This window comes from Castor canadensis, chromosome 10 (genome assembly GCF_047511655.1).
Source record: "Castor canadensis chromosome 10, mCasCan1.hap1v2, whole genome shotgun sequence".
Classification (NCBI taxonomy): domain Eukaryota; kingdom Metazoa; phylum Chordata; class Mammalia; order Rodentia; family Castoridae; genus Castor; species Castor canadensis.
In genome coordinates this window covers 87,758,988-87,773,301 of record NC_133395.1, presented here as the reverse complement: position 1 = coordinate 87,773,301, position 14,314 = coordinate 87,758,988, and the positions used below count along the sequence as shown (strand labels likewise).

Below are 14,314 nucleotides of genomic sequence, written 5' to 3'. Positions count from 1 at the left end.
AAAACCAACACAGCCAAAGCCATCTCCTCCGACCCGGGGCCCCTCCACATCCCTTCCGATCCCGGGTTCCTGCCGGCCTCCCGGGGCGTTTCTCCCAGGCAGGCCTTCACGGCCACTACACGGGGCTGAGCACTCGAGTCCTCGGGCGTCACGGGGCCCGCGGCCACGCCAAGCACGCACGACTCCCGGGTCTCGTCTGCTCCTGGGTGCCCTGGGCCTCTTCCCTGTGCCGCTGCTGGGTCTTGTGCCCCTGCTTGGCCTCCTTCAGACCCGGCCCCGTGCTACGCGGCCACGTGCTACAGGATCGTGCCAGCAGAACTGGCCCTGGCTGAGCCCCGTACCCACCCTCCTGCCATCCCTGGCCCTGCTAGCAAATGGCAGAGATCCTCTGGCCTCCGAGCCCAGACAAAAATCCTGATGCAGTTGGCCGAGGGGCCGCAAACCAAGGCTTCGCTTGTTCCCGCTCAGGCCCCAGCCATACCCTCTTGTCCTTCGGCTGCTCGTGTGTGGGGTGGGGGAGAGGAGGGTGCGTCCCCGTGCGTGCGTGCGTGGTCTGGGTGTCTCTGCGTGGTGTGTGTGTGTGTGTGTGTGTGTGTTAGATGCCGTGCCTGGTGTAGGTGGGGAAGAGCAAGCCCTCACGCACAGAGCCCCATCACACACTGGGGCCGGGCCGAGGGGGTCAATCTGCTCGGCCTGATTGCGTTGGGCATACATTGCAGAAGGTGGGTTTTCCAAGGCGGAGCAGAGGGTCCCGGCACCTGAGGTTGTCCACGGGGAGAATGTCTGTTCCACGGGGGCAAGCGGTCCCTTCCGTCGTGCCCAAGCCCATGTGACCCCGAAGGCCAGGTGGCCCCGGTCCTTGAGCTGACTGAGGAGTGCTTTGAGACCCGGAGGGTGGCACAGGCGACTGGGCGCCAGCGGCGGCCCTCCCTCCCTTTGAGCGGGACGGGGAGCTGCCGCTGGCATCCGGAGCTCTGGCGGCCTGCGCCCTCTGTCCCTGTGACCGCAGGCTCTGCCGTGGGAGGCGGGATCCCACGTAGAGGTCGCGCGCTGGCTGCCCTGTCTTGGGTTGAGCGACGGAGCGCGACGTGGAGCAGCACCCGACTGAGGCTCCCTGCTTCTCTGTCCCCTGGCGTCTTGCCCTGGACCCAGTGCACCACCTTGTGGCGAGCCCAGGTGTGGCGTGTCCCGCTGTGGGGCCCGCTGGGGTGCAGGACCCACTTTCTCATGGCTTCCGCACGTCCCTCCCCGCCCGCCTGGAGGGCAGTTGGGGAGCGGTCCCCAACGTGGCCTGGGACCAACCTCGCTGGTGACCCGTGTCGCGGGCGCGCGCCCCAGGAGAGTGTGGGGAGGGCAGAGGATTCGGGGACGTAGCTGTGAGGATTCGGTGTGCGTGGGTCTGGCGGGTGGCCCGGACGGGGTCGGGGTCGTGGTCACGGTGGGTCGTTGTGGTGGTGGTGGTGGTGGTGGTGCTGGGGGTGGTGGTGGTGGTGGGGGGGGTGGTGGCGAAGTCCCCGAAGACAAAAGGAGCAGCGAGGGAGGGAGGAGCAAAAGCCTACAGCACCCGGTATTCCCAGGCGGTCTCCCATCCAAGTACTAACCAGGCCCGACCCTGCTTAGCTTCCGAGATCAGACGAGATCGGGCGCGTTCAGGGTGGTATGGCCGTAGACGCTAGCCGCCGCCTCCGGGAGCCCCAAGAGCCTGCCGAGGGCCCCGGCGTGCGTCTCCACGCTGCTCTCCTGGCACGGCTGGGAGTCCGGGTGGGGGCTGGCAGCCCGGGGCCAGCGGCCAGAGGCCCCGCGCGCCTGCTCGGGCAGCCGGTCTCGCCCAGGTGGCCGCTGGGTGGCTTTCTTCCCGAGGTGTCCTGCTGCCAGGACGAGGGTCAAGTTTTCTCGGGGGAAAATTTCTCAGTGCTCTCGGGCGCTTGTTCTTCTGGGAATGTCCACTGCTGTGGCCAAGGCGGGGGACGCACAGCTCGGGCCAGGGCAAGCAGCCGCCCTCCTCCGTCGCCTCCTGGAGCCGTATCCTTGGGTGGGTGCGTGGCTCCCAGCGGAGGTCTCGGGGACCCTTCCAGTCCTCTTCGTCCGGAAAGCGCCACTGCCCCTCCAGCCCATCAGGAAAACGGCAGCCGCGCCCTTCGCCGACCCGCTCCGCCCTCCTCCACACTCAGGGCCTGGGGCTGCGGGGCTGAATCGTGAGGCTTTCCAGCCCAGGACTTCACCTCTGGCCCCTTTCACACCCGGGATCTTGGGAAGAAGAAACAAAACCAAACACAGCCAAAGCCATCTCCTCCGACCCGGGGCCCCTCCACATCCCTTCCGATCCCGGGTTCCTGCCGGCCTCCCGGGGCGTTTCTCCCAGGCAGGCCTTCGCGGCCACTACACGGGGCTGAGCACTCGAGTCCTCGGGCGTCACGGGGCCCGCGGCCACGCCAAGCACGCACGACTCCCGGGTCTCGTCTGCTCCTGGGTGCCCTGGGCCTCTTCCCTGTGCCGCTGCTGGGTCTTGTGCCCCTGCTTGGCCTCCTTCAGACCCGGCCCCGTGCTACGCGGCCACGTGCTACAGGATCGTGCCAGCAGAACTGGCCCTGGCTGAGCCCCGTACCCACCCTCCTGCCATCCCTGGCCCTGCTAGCAAATGGCAGAGATCCTCTGGCCTCCGAGCCCAGACAAAAATCCTGATGCAGTTGGCCGAGGGGCCGCAAACCAAGGCTTCGCTTGTTCCCGCTCAGGCCCCAGCCATACCCTCTTGTCCTTCGGCTGCTCGTGTGTGGGGTGGGGGAGAGGAGGGTGCGTCCCCGTGCGTGCGTGCGTGGTCTGGGTGTCTCTGCGTGGTGTGTGTGTGTGTGTGTGTGTGTGTTAGATGCCGTGCCTGGTGTAGGTGGGGAAGAGCAAGCCCTCACGCACAGAGCCCCATCACACACTGGGGCCGGGCCGAGGGGGTCAATCTGCTCGGCCTGATTGCGTTGGGCATACATTGCAGAAGGTGGGTTTTCCAAGGCGGAGCAGAGGGTCCCGGCACCTGAGGTTGTCCACGGGGAGAATGTCTGTTCCACGGGGGCAAGCGGTCCCTTCCGTCGTGCCCAAGCCCATGTGACCCCGAAGGCCAGGTGGCCCCGGTCCTTGAGCTGACTGAGGAGTGCTTTGAGACCCGGAGGGTGGCACAGGCGACTGGGCGCCAGCGGCGGCCCTCCCTCCCTTTGAGCGGGACGGGGAGCTGCCGCTGGCATCCGGAGCTCTGGCGGCCTGCGCCCTCTGTCCCTGTGACCGCAGGCTCTGCCGTGGGAGGCGGGATCCCACGTAGAGGTCGCGCGCTGGCTGCCCTGTCTTGGGTTGAGCGACGGAGCGCGACGTGGAGCAGCAACCGACTGAGGCTCCCTGCTTCTCTGTCCCCTGGCGTCTTGCCCTGGACCCAGTGCACCACCTTGTGGCGAGCCCAGGTGTGGCGCGTCCCGCTGTGGGGCCCGCTGGGGTGCAGGACCCACTTTCTCATGGCTTCCGCACGTCCCTCCCCTCCCGCCTGGAGGGCAGTTGGGGAGCGGTCCCCAACGTGGCCTGGGACCAAACTCGCTGGTGACCCGTGTCGCGGGCGCGCGCCCCAGGAGAGTGTGGGGAGGGGAGAGGATTCGGGGACGTAGCTGTGAGGATTCGGTGTGCGTGGGTCTGGCGGGTGGCCCGGACGGGGTCGGGGTCGTGGTCACGGTGGGTCGTTGTGGTGGTGGTGGTGGTGGTGGTGCTGGGGGTGGTGGTGGTGGGGGGGGGGTGGTGGCGAAGTCCCCGAAGACAAAAGGAGCAGCGAGGGAGGGAGGAGCAAAAGCCTACAGCACCCGGTATTCCCAGGCGGTCTCCCATCCAAGTACTAACCAGGCCCGACCCTGCTTAGCTTCCGAGATCAGACGAGATCGGGCGCGTTCAGGGTGGTATGGCCGTAGACGCTAGCCGCCGCCTCCGGGAGCCCCAAGAGCCTGCCGAGGGCCCCGGCGTGCGTCTCCACGCTGCTCTCCTGGCACGGCTGGGAGTCCGGGTGGGGGCTGGCAGCCCGGGGCCAGCGGCCAGAGGCCCCCCGCGCCTGCTCGGGCAGCCGGTCTCGCCCAGGTGGCCGCTGGGTGGCTTTCTTCCCGAGGTGTCCTGCTGCCAGGACGAGGGTCAAGTTTTCTCGGGGGAAAATTTCTCAGTGCTCTCGGGCGCTTGTTCTTCTGGGAATGTCCACTGCTGTGGCCAAGGCGGGGGACGCACAGCTCGGGCCAGGGCAAGCAGCCGCCCTCCTCCGTCGCCTCCTGGAGCCGTATCCTTGGGTGGGTGCGTGGCTCCCAGCGGAGGTCTCGGGGACCCTTCCGGTCCTCTTCGTCCGGAAAGCGCCACTGCCCCTCCAGCCCATCAGGAAAACGGCAGCCGCGCCCTTCGCCGACCCGCTCCGCCCTCCTCCACACTCAGGGCCTGGGGCTGCGGGGCTGAATCGTGAGGCTTTCCAGCCCAGGACTTCACCTCTGGCCCCTTTCACACCCGGGATCTTGGGAAGAAGAAACAAAACCAAACACAGCCAAAGCCATCTCCTCCGACCCGGGGCCCCTCCACATCCCTTCCGATCCCGGGTTCCTGCCGGCCTCCCGGGGCGTTTCTCCCAGGCAGGCCTTCGCGGCCACTACACGGGGCTGAGCACTCGAGTCCTCGGGCGTCACGGGGCCCGCGGCCACGCCAAGCACGCACGACTCCCGGGTCTCGTCTGCTCCTGGGTGCCCTGGGCCTCTTCCCTGTGCCGCTGCTGGGTCTTGTGCCCCTGCTTGGCCTCCTTCAGACCCGGCCCCGTGCTACGCGGCCACGTGCTACAGGATCGTGCCAGCAGAACTGGCCCTGGCTGAGCCCCGTACCCACCCTCCTGCCATCCCTGGCCCTGCTAGCAAATGGCAGAGATCCTCTGGCCTCCGAGCCCAGACAAAAATCCTGATGCAGTTGGCCGAGGGGCCGCAAACCAAGGCTTCGCTTGTTCCCGCTCAGGCCCCAGCCATACCCTCTTGTCCTTCGGCTGCTCGTGTGTGGGGTGGGGGAGAGGAGGGTGCGTCCCCGTGCGTGCGTGCGTGGTCTGGGTGTCTCTGCGTGGTGTGTGTGTGTGTGTGTGTGTGTGTTAGATGCCGTGCCTGGTGTAGGTGGGGAAGAGCAAGCCCTCACGCACAGAGCCCCATCACACACTGGGGCCGGGCCGAGGGGGTCAATCTGCTCGGCCTGATTGCGTTGGGCATACATTGCAGAAGGTGGGTTTTCCAAGGCGGAGCAGAGGGTCCCGGCACCTGAGGTTGTCCACGGGGAGAATGTCTGTTCCACGGGGGCAAGCGGTCCCTTCCGTCGTGCCCAAGCCCATGTGACCCCGAAGGCCAGGTGGCCCCGGTCCTTGAGCTGACTGAGGAGTGCTTTGAGACCCGGAGGGTGGCACAGGCGACTGGGCGCCAGCGGCGGCCCTCCCTCCCTTTGAGCGGGACGGGGAGCTGCCGCTGGCATCCGGAGCTCTGGCGGCCTGCGCCCTCTGTCCCTGTGACCGCAGGCTCTGCCGTGGGAGGCGGGATCCCACGTAGAGGTCGCGCGCTGGCTGCCCTGTCTTGGGTTGAGCGACGGAGCGCGACGTGGAGCAGCACCCGACTGAGGCTCCCTGCTTCTCTGTCCCCTGGCGTCTTGCCCTGGACCCAGTGCACCACCTTGTGGCGAGCCCAGGTGTGGCGCGTCCCGCTGTGGGGCCCGCTGGGGTGCAGGACCCACTTTCTCATGGCTTCCGCACGTCCCTCCCCGCCCGCCTGGAGGGCAGTTGGGGAGCGGTCCCCAACGTGGCCTGGGACCAACCTCGCTGGTGACCCGTGTCGCGGGCGCGCGCCCCAGGAGAGTGTGGGGAGGGGAGAGGATTCGGGGACGTAGCTGTGAGGATTCGGTGTGCGTGGGTCTGGCGGGTGGCCCGGACGGGGTCGGGGTCGTGGTCACGGTGGGTCGTTGTGGTGGTGGTGGTGGTGGTGGTGCTGGGGGTGGTGGTGGTGGTGGGGGGGGTGGTGGCGAAGTCCCCGAAGACAAAAGGAGCAGCGAGGGAGGGAGGAGCAAAAGCCTACAGCACCCGGTATTCCCAGGCGGTCTCCCATCCAAGTACTAACCAGGCCCGACCCTGCTTAGCTTCCGAGATCAGACGAGATCGGGCGCGTTCAGGGTGGTATGGCCGTAGACGCTAGCCGCCGCCTCCGGGAGCCCCAAGAGCCTGCCGAGGTACCCGGCGTGCGTCTCCACGCTGCTCTCCTGGCACGGCTGGGAGTCCGGGTGGGGGCTGGCAGCCCGGAGCCAGCGGCCAGAGGCCCCCCGCGCCTGCTCGGGCAGCCGGTCTCGCCCAGGTGGCCGCTGGGTGGCTTTCTTCCCGAGGTGTCCTGCTGCCAGGAAGAGGGTCAAGTTTTCTCGGGGGAAAATTTCTCAGTGCTCTCGGGCGCTTGTTCTTCTGGGAATGTCCACTGCTGTGGCCAAGGCGGGGGACACACAGCTCGGGCCAGGGCAAGCAGCCGCCCTCCTCCGTCGCCTCCTGGAGCCGTATCCTTGGGTGGGTGCGTGGCTCCCAGCGGAGGTCTCGGGGACCCTTCCGGTCCTCTTCGTCCGGAAAGCGCCACTGCCCCTCCAGCCCATCAGGAAAACGGCAGCCGCGCCCTTCGCCGACCCGCTCCGCCCTCCTCCACACTCAGGGCCTGGGGCTGCGGGGCTGAATCGTGAGGCTTTCCAGCCCAGGACTTCACCTCTGGCCCCTTTCACACCCGGGATCTTGGGAAGAAGAAACAAAACCAAACACAGCCAAAGCCATCTCCTCCGACCCGGGGCCCCTCCACATCCCTTCCGATCCCGGGTTCCTGCCGGCCTCCCGGGGCGTTTCTCCCAGGCAGGCCTTCACGGCCACTACACGGGGCTGAGCACTCGAGTCCTCGGGCGTCACGGGGCCCGCGGCCACGCCAAGCACGCACGACTCCCGGGTCTCGTCTGCTCCTGGGTGCCCTGGGCCTCTTCCCTGTGCCGCTGCTGGGTCTTGTGCCCCTGCTTGGCCTCCTTCAGACCCGGCCCCGTGCTACGCGGCCACGTGCTACAGGATCGTGCCAGCAGAACTGGCCCTGGCTGAGCCCCGTACCCACCCTCCTGCCATCCCTGGCCCTGCTAGCAAATGGCAGAGATCCTCTGGCCTCCGAGCCCAGACAAAAATCCTGATGCAGTTGGCCGAGGGGCCGCAAACCAAGGCTTCGCTTGTTCCCGCTCAGGCCCCAGCCATACCCTCTTGTCCTTCGGCTGCTCGTGTGTGGGGTGGGGGAGAGGAGGGTGCGTCCCCGTGCGTGCGTGCGTGGTCTGGGTGTCTCTGCGTGGTGTGTGTGTGTGTGTGTGTGTGTGTTAGATGCCGTGCCTGGTGTAGGTGGGGAAGAGCAAGCCCTCACGCACAGAGCCCCATCACACACTGGGGCCGGGCCGAGGGGGTCAATCTGCTCGGCCTGATTGCGTTGGGCATACATTGCAGAAGGTGGGTTTTCCAAGGCGGAGCAGAGGGTCCCGGCACCTGAGGTTGTCCACGGGGAGAATGTCTGTTCCACGGGGGCAAGCGGTCCCTTCCGTCGTGCCCAAGCCCATGTGACCCCGAAGGCCAGGTGGCCCCGGTCCTTGAGCTGACTGAGGAGTGCTTTGAGACCCGGAGGGTGGCACAGGCGACTGGGCGCCAGCGGCGGCCCTCCCTCCCTTTGAGCGGGACGGGGAGCTGCCGCTGGCATCCGGAGCTCTGGCGGCCTGCGCCCTCTGTCCCTGTGACCGCAGGCTCTGCCGTGGGAGGCGGGATCCCACGTAGAGGTCGCGCGCTGGCTGCCCTGTCTTGGGTTGAGCGACGGAGCGCGACGTGGAGCAGCACCCGACTGAGGCTCCCTGCTTCTCTGTCCCCTGGCGTCTTGCCCTGGACCCAGTGCACCACCTTGTGGCGAGCCCAGGTGTGGCGCGTCCCGCTGTGGGGCCCGCTGGGGTGCAGGACCCACTTTCTCATGGCTTCCGCACGTCCCTCCCCGCCCGCCTGGAGGGCAGTTGGGGAGCGGTCCCCAACGTGGCCTGGGACCAACCTCGCTGGTGACCCGTGTCGCGGGCGCGCGCCCCAGGAGAGTGTGGGGAGGGGAGAGGATTCGGGGACGTAGCTGTGAGGATTCGGTGTGCGTGGGTCTGGCGGGTGGCCCGGACGGGGTCGGGGTCGTGGTCACGGTGGGTCGTTGTGGTGGTGGTGGTGGTGGTGGTGCTGGGGGTGGTGGTGGTGGTGGGGGGGGTGGTGGCGAAGTCCCCGAAGACAAAAGGAGCAGCGAGGGAGGGAGGAGCAAAAGCCTACAGCACCCGGTATTCCCAGGCGGTCTCCCATCCAAGTACTAACCAGGCCCGACCCTGCTTAGCTTCCGAGATCAGACGAGATCGGGCGCGTTCAGGGTGGTATGGCCGTAGACGCTAGCCGCCGCCTCCGGGAGCCCCAAGAGCCTGCCGAGGGCCCCGGCGTGCGTCTCCACGCTGCTCTCCTGGCACGGCTGGGAGTCCGGGTGGGGGCTGGCAGCCCGGGGCCAGCGGCCAGAGGCCCCGCGCGCCTGCTCGGGCAGCCGGTCTCGCCCAGGTGGCCGCTGGGTGGCTTTCTTCCCGAGGTGTCCTGCTGCCAGGACGAGGGTCAAGTTTTCTCGGGGGAAAATTTCTCAGTGCTCTCGGGCGCTTGTTCTTCTGGGAATGTCCACTGCTGTGGCCAAGGCGGGGGACGCACAGCTCGGGCCAGGGCAAGCAGCCGCCCTCCTCCGTCGCCTCCTGGAGCCGTATCCTTGGGTGGGTGCGTGGCTCCCAGCGGAGGTCTCGGGGACCCTTCCGGTCCTCTTCGTCCGGAAAGCGCCACTGCCCCTCCAGCCCATCAGGAAAACGGCAGCCGCGCCCTTCGCCGACCCGCTCCGCCCTCCTCCACACTCAGGGCCTGGGGCTGCGGGGCTGAATCGTGAGGCTTTCCAGCCCAGGACTTCACCTCTGGCCCCTTTCACACCCGGGATCTTGGGAAGAAGAAACAAAACCAAACACAGCCAAAGCCATCTCCTCCGACCCGGGGCCCCTCCACATCCCTTCCGATCCCGGGTTCCTGCCGGCCTCCCGGGGCGTTTCTCCCAGGCAGGCCTTCACGGCCACTACACGGGGCTGAGCACTCGAGTCCTCGGGCGTCACGGGGCCCGCGGCCACGCCAAGCACGCACGACTCCCGGGTCTCGTCTGCTCCTGGGTGCCCTGGGCCTCTTCCCTGTGCCGCTGCTGGGTCTTGTGCCCCTGCTTGGCCTCCTTCAGACCCGGCCCCGTGCTACGCGGCCACGTGCTACAGGATCGTGCCAGCAGAACTGGCCCTGGCTGAGCCCCGTACCCACCCTCCTGCCATCCCTGGCCCTGCTAGCAAATGGCAGAGATCCTCTGGCCTCCGAGCCCAGACAAAAATCCTGATGCAGTTGGCCGAGGGGCCGCAAACCAAGGCTTCGCTTGTTCCCGCTCAGGCCCCAGCCATACCCTCTTGTCCTTCGGCTGCTCGTGTGTGGGGTGGGGGAGAGGAGGGTGCGTCCCCGTGCGTGCGTGCGTGGTCTGGGTGTCTCTGCGTGGTGTGTGTGTGTGTGTGTGTGTGTGTTAGATGCCGTGCCTGGTGTAGGTGGGGAAGAGCAAGCCCTCACGCACAGAGCCCCATCACACACTGGGGCCGGGCCGAGGGGGTCAATCTGCTCGGCCTGATTGCGTTGGGCATACATTGCAGAAGGTGGGTTTTCCAAGGCGGAGCAGAGGGTCCCGGCACCTGAGGTTGTCCACGGGGAGAATGTCTGTTCCACGGGGGCAAGCGGTCCCTTCCGTCGTGCCCAAGCCCATGTGACCCCGAAGGCCAGGTGGCCCCGGTCCTTGAGCTGACTGAGGAGTGCTTTGAGACCCGGAGGGTGGCACAGGCGACTGGGCGCCAGCGGCGGCCCTCCCTCCCTTTGAGCGGGACGGGGAGCTGCCGCTGGCATCCGGAGCTCTGGCGGCCTGCGCCCTCTGTCCCTGTGACCGCAGGCTCTGCCGTGGGAGGCGGGATCCCACGTAGAGGTCGCGCGCTGGCTGCCCTGTCTTGGGTTGAGCGACGGAGCGCGACGTGGAGCAGCACCCGACTGAGGCTCCCTGCTTCTCTGTCCCCTGGCGTCTTGCCCTGGACCCAGTGCACCACCTTGTGGCGAGCCCAGGTGTGGCGCGTCCCGCTGTGGGGCCCGCTGGGGTGCAGGACCCACTTTCTCATGGCTTCCGCACGTCCCTCCCCGCCCGCCTGGAGGGCAGTTGGGGAGCGGTCCCCAACGTGGCCTGGGACCAACCTCGCTGGTGACCCGTGTCGCGGGCGCGCGCCCCAGGAGAGTGTGGGGAGGGGAGAGGATTCGGGGACGTAGCTGTGAGGATTTGGTGTGCGTGGGTCTGGCGGGTGGCCCGGACGGGGTCGGGGTCGTGGTCACGGTGGGTCGTTGTGGTGGTGGTGGTGGTGGTGGTGCTGGGGGTGGTGGTGGTGGTGGGGGGGGTGGTGGCGAAGTCCCCGAAGACAAAAGGAGCAGCGAGGGAGGGAGGAGCAAAAGCCTACAGCACCCGGTATTCCCAGGCGGTCTCCCATCCAAGTACTAACCAGGCCCGACCCTGCTTAGCTTCCGAGATCAGACGAGATCGGGCGCGTTCAGGGTGGTATGGCCGTAGACGCTAGCCGCCGCCTCCGGGAGCCCCAAGAGCCTGCCGAGGGCCCCGGCGTGCGTCTCCACGCTGCTCTCCTGGCACGGCTGGGAGTCCGGGTGGGGGCTGGCAGCCCGGGGCCAGCGGCCAGAGGCCCCGCGCGCCTGCTCGGGCAGCCGGTCTCGCCCAGGTGGCCGCTGGGTGGCTTTCTTCCCGAGGTGTCCTGCTGCCAGGACGAGGGTCAAGTTTTCTCGGGGGAAAATTTCTCAGTGCTCTCGGGCGCTTGTTCTTCTGGGAATGTCCACTGCTGTGGCCAAGGCGGGGGACGCACAGCTCGGGCCAGGGCAAGCAGCCGCCCTCCTCCGTCGCCTCCTGGAGCCGTATCCTTGGGTGGGTGCGTGGCTCCCAGCGGAGGTCTCGGGGACCCTTCCGGTCCTCTTCGTCCGGAAAGCGCCACTGCCCCTCCAGCCCATCAGGAAAACGGCAGCCGCGCCCTTCGCCGACCCGCTCCGCCCTCCTCCACACTCAGGGCCTGGGGCTGCGGGGCTGAATCGTGAGGCTTTCCAGCCCAGGACTTCACCTCTGGCCCCTTTCACACCCGGGATCTTGGGAAGAAGAAACAAAACCAAACACAGCCAAAGCCATCTCCTCCGACCCGGGGCCCCTCCACATCCCTTCCGATCCCGGGTTCCTGCCGGCCTCCCGGGGCGTTTCTCCCAGGCAGGCCTTCGCGGCCACTACACGGGGCTGAGCACTCGAGTCCTCGGGCGTCACGGGGCCCGTGGCCACGCCAAGCACGCACGACTCCCGGGTCTCGTCTGCTCCTGGGTGCCCTGGGCCTCTTCCCTGTGCCGCTGCTGGGTCTTGTGCCCCTGCTTGGCCTCCTTCAGACCCGGCCCCGTGCTACGCGGCCACGTGCTACAGGATCGTGCCAGCAGAACTGGCCCTGGCTGAGCCCCGTACCCACCCTCCTGCCATCCCTGGCCCTGCTAGCAAATGGCAGAGATCCTCTGGCCTCCGAGCCCAGACAAAAATCCTGATGCAGTTGGCCGAGGGGCCGCAAACCAAGGCTTCGCTTGTTCCCGCTCAGGCCCCAGCCATACCCTCTTGTCCTTCGGCTGCTCGTGTGTGGGGTGGGGGAGAGGAGGGTGCGTCCCCGTGCGTGCGTGCGTGGTCTGGGTGTCTCTGCGTGGTGTGTGTGTGTGTGTGTGTGTGTGTTAGATGCCGTGCCTGGTGTAGGTGGGGAAGAGCAAGCCCTCACGCACAGAGCCCCATCACACACTGGGGCCGGGCCGAGGGGGTCAATCTGCTCGGCCTGATTGCGTTGGGCATACATTGCAGAAGGTGGGTTTTCCAAGGCGGAGCAGAGGGTCCCGGCACCTGAGGTTGTCCACGGGGAGAATGTCTGTTCCACGGGGGCAAGCGGTCCCTTCCGTCGTGCCCAAGCCCATGTGACCCCGAAGGCCAGGTGGCCCCGGTCCTTGAGCTGACTGAGGAGTGCTTTGAGACCCGGAGGGTGGCACAGGCGACTGGGCGCCAGCGGCGGCCCTCCCTCCCTTTGAGCGGGACGGGGAGCTGCCGCTGGCATCCGGAGCTCTGGCGGCCTGCGCCCTCTGTCCCTGTGACCGCAGGCTCTGCCGTGGGAGGCGGGATCCCACGTAGAGGTCGCGCGCTGGCTGCCCTGTCTTGGGTTGAGCGACGGAGCGCGACGTGGAGCAGCACCCGACTGAGGCTCCCTGCTTCTCTGTCCCCTGGCGTCTTGCCCTGGACCCAGTGCACCACCTTGTGGCGAGCCCAGGTGTGGCGCGTCCCGCTGTGGGGCCCGCTGGGGTGCAGGACCCACTTTCTCATGGCTTCCGCACGTCCCTCCCCGCCCGCCTGGAGGGCAGTTGGGGAGCGGTCCCCAACGTGGCCTGGGACCAACCTCGCTGGTGACCCGTGTCGCGGGCGCGCGCCCCAGGAGAGTGTGGGGAGGGGAGAGGATTCGGGGACGTAGCTGTGAGGATTCGGTGTGCGTGGGTCTGGCGGGTGGCCCGGACGGGGTCGGGGTCGTGGTCACGGTGGGTCGTTGTGGTGGTGGTGGTGGTGGTGGTGCTGGGGGTGGTGGTGGTGGTGGGGGGGGTGGTGGCGAAGTCCCCGAAGACAAAAGGAGCAGCGAGGGAGGGAGGAGCAAAAGCCTACAGCACCCGGTATTCCCAGGCGGTCTCCCATCCAAGTACTAACCAGGCCCGACCCTGCTTAGCTTCCGAGATCAGACGAGATCGGGCGCGTTCAGGGTGGTATGGCCGTAGACGCTAGCCGCCGCCTCCGGGAGCCCCAAGAGCCTGCCGAGGGCCCCGGCGTGCGTCTCCACGCTGCTCTCCTGGCACGGCTGGGAGTCCGGGTGGGGGCTGGCAGCCCGGGGCCAGCGGCCAGAGGCCCCGCGCGCCTGCTCGGGCAGCCGGTCTCGCCCAGGTGGCCGCTGGGTGGCTTTCTTCCCGAGGTGTCCTGCTGCCAGGACGAGGGTCAAGTTTTCTCGGGGGAAAATTTCTCAGTGCTCTCGGGCGCTTGTTCTTCTGGGAATGTCCACTGCTGTGGCCAAGGCGGGGGACGCACAGCTCGGGCCAGGGCAAGCAGCCGCCCTCCTCCGTCGCCTCCTGGAGCCGTATCCTTGGGTGGGTGCGTGGCTCCCAGCGGAGGTCTCGGGGACCCTTCCGGTCCTCTTCGTCCGGAAAGCGCCACTGCCCCTCCAGCCCATCAGGAAAACGGCAGCCGCGCCCTTCGCCGACCCGCTCCGCCCTCCTCCACACTCAGGGCCTGGGGCTGCGGGGCTGAATCGTGAGGCTTTCCAGCCCAGGACTTCACCTCTGGCCCCTTTCACACCCGGGATCTTGGGAAGAAGAAACAAAACCAAACACAGCCAAAGCCATCTCCTCCGACCCGGGGCCCCTCCACATCCCTTCCGATCCCGGGTTCCTGCCGGCCTCCCGGGGCGTTTCTCCCAGGCAGGCCTTCGCGGCCACTACACGGGGCTGAGCACTCGAGTCCTCGGGCGTCACGGGGCCCGCGGCCACGCCAAGCACGCACGACTCCCGGGTCTCGTCTGCTCCTGGGTGCCCTGGGCCTCTTCCCTGTGCCGCTGCTGGGTCTTGTGCCCCTGCTTGGCCTCCTTCAGACCCGGCCCCGTGCTACGCGGCCACGTGCTACAGGATCGTGCCAGCAGAACTGGCCCTGGCTGAGCCCCGTACCCACCCTCCTGCCATCCCTGGCCCTGCTAGCAAATGGCAGAGATCCTCTGGCCTCCGAGCCCAGACAAAAATCCTGATGCAGTTGGCCGAGGGGCCGCAAACCAAGGCTTCGCTTGTTCCCGCTCAGGCCCCAGCCATACCCTCTTGTCCTTCGGCTGCTCGTGTGTGGGGTGGGGGAGAGGAGGGTGCGTCCCCGTGCGTGCGTGCGTGGTCTGGGTGTCTCTGCGTGGTGTGTGTGTGTGTGTGTGTGTGTGTTAGATGCCGTGCCTGGTGTAGGTGGGGAAGAGCAAGCCCTCACGCACAGAGCCCCATCACACACTGGGGCCGGGCCGAGGGGGTCAATCTGCTCGGCCTGATTGCGTTGGGCATACATTGCAGAAGGTGGGTTTT

General features: G+C 67.6%; 6 non-coding genes across 6 annotated transcripts; all 6 read right to left on the bottom strand.

Moving 5' to 3' along the window:
* Positions 1-1,552: 1,552 nt before the first annotated feature.
* LOC141411639 (5S ribosomal RNA) lies at positions 1,553-1,671 on the bottom strand. The gene has a single exon (XR_012436479.1). It is a non-coding gene; the product is annotated as a 5S ribosomal RNA (ribosomal RNA).
* Positions 1,672-3,815: 2,144 nt separating this feature from the next.
* Positions 3,816-3,934, bottom strand: LOC141411638 (5S ribosomal RNA). Its single transcript, XR_012436478.1, has one exon. It is a non-coding gene; the product is annotated as a 5S ribosomal RNA (ribosomal RNA).
* Positions 3,935-6,079: 2,145 nt separating this feature from the next.
* On the bottom strand, positions 6,080-6,198 carry LOC141411637 (5S ribosomal RNA). The gene has a single exon (XR_012436477.1). It is a non-coding gene; the product is annotated as a 5S ribosomal RNA (ribosomal RNA).
* A 2,145-nt stretch (positions 6,199-8,343) lies between these two features.
* LOC141411636 (5S ribosomal RNA) lies at positions 8,344-8,462 on the bottom strand. The gene has a single exon (XR_012436476.1). It is a non-coding gene; the product is annotated as a 5S ribosomal RNA (ribosomal RNA).
* A 2,145-nt stretch (positions 8,463-10,607) lies between these two features.
* Positions 10,608-10,726, bottom strand: LOC141411635 (5S ribosomal RNA). Its single transcript, XR_012436475.1, has one exon. It is a non-coding gene; the product is annotated as a 5S ribosomal RNA (ribosomal RNA).
* Positions 10,727-12,871: 2,145 nt separating this feature from the next.
* On the bottom strand, positions 12,872-12,990 carry LOC141411634 (5S ribosomal RNA). The gene has a single exon (XR_012436474.1). It is a non-coding gene; the product is annotated as a 5S ribosomal RNA (ribosomal RNA).
* Positions 12,991-14,314: the final 1,324 nt, after the last annotated feature.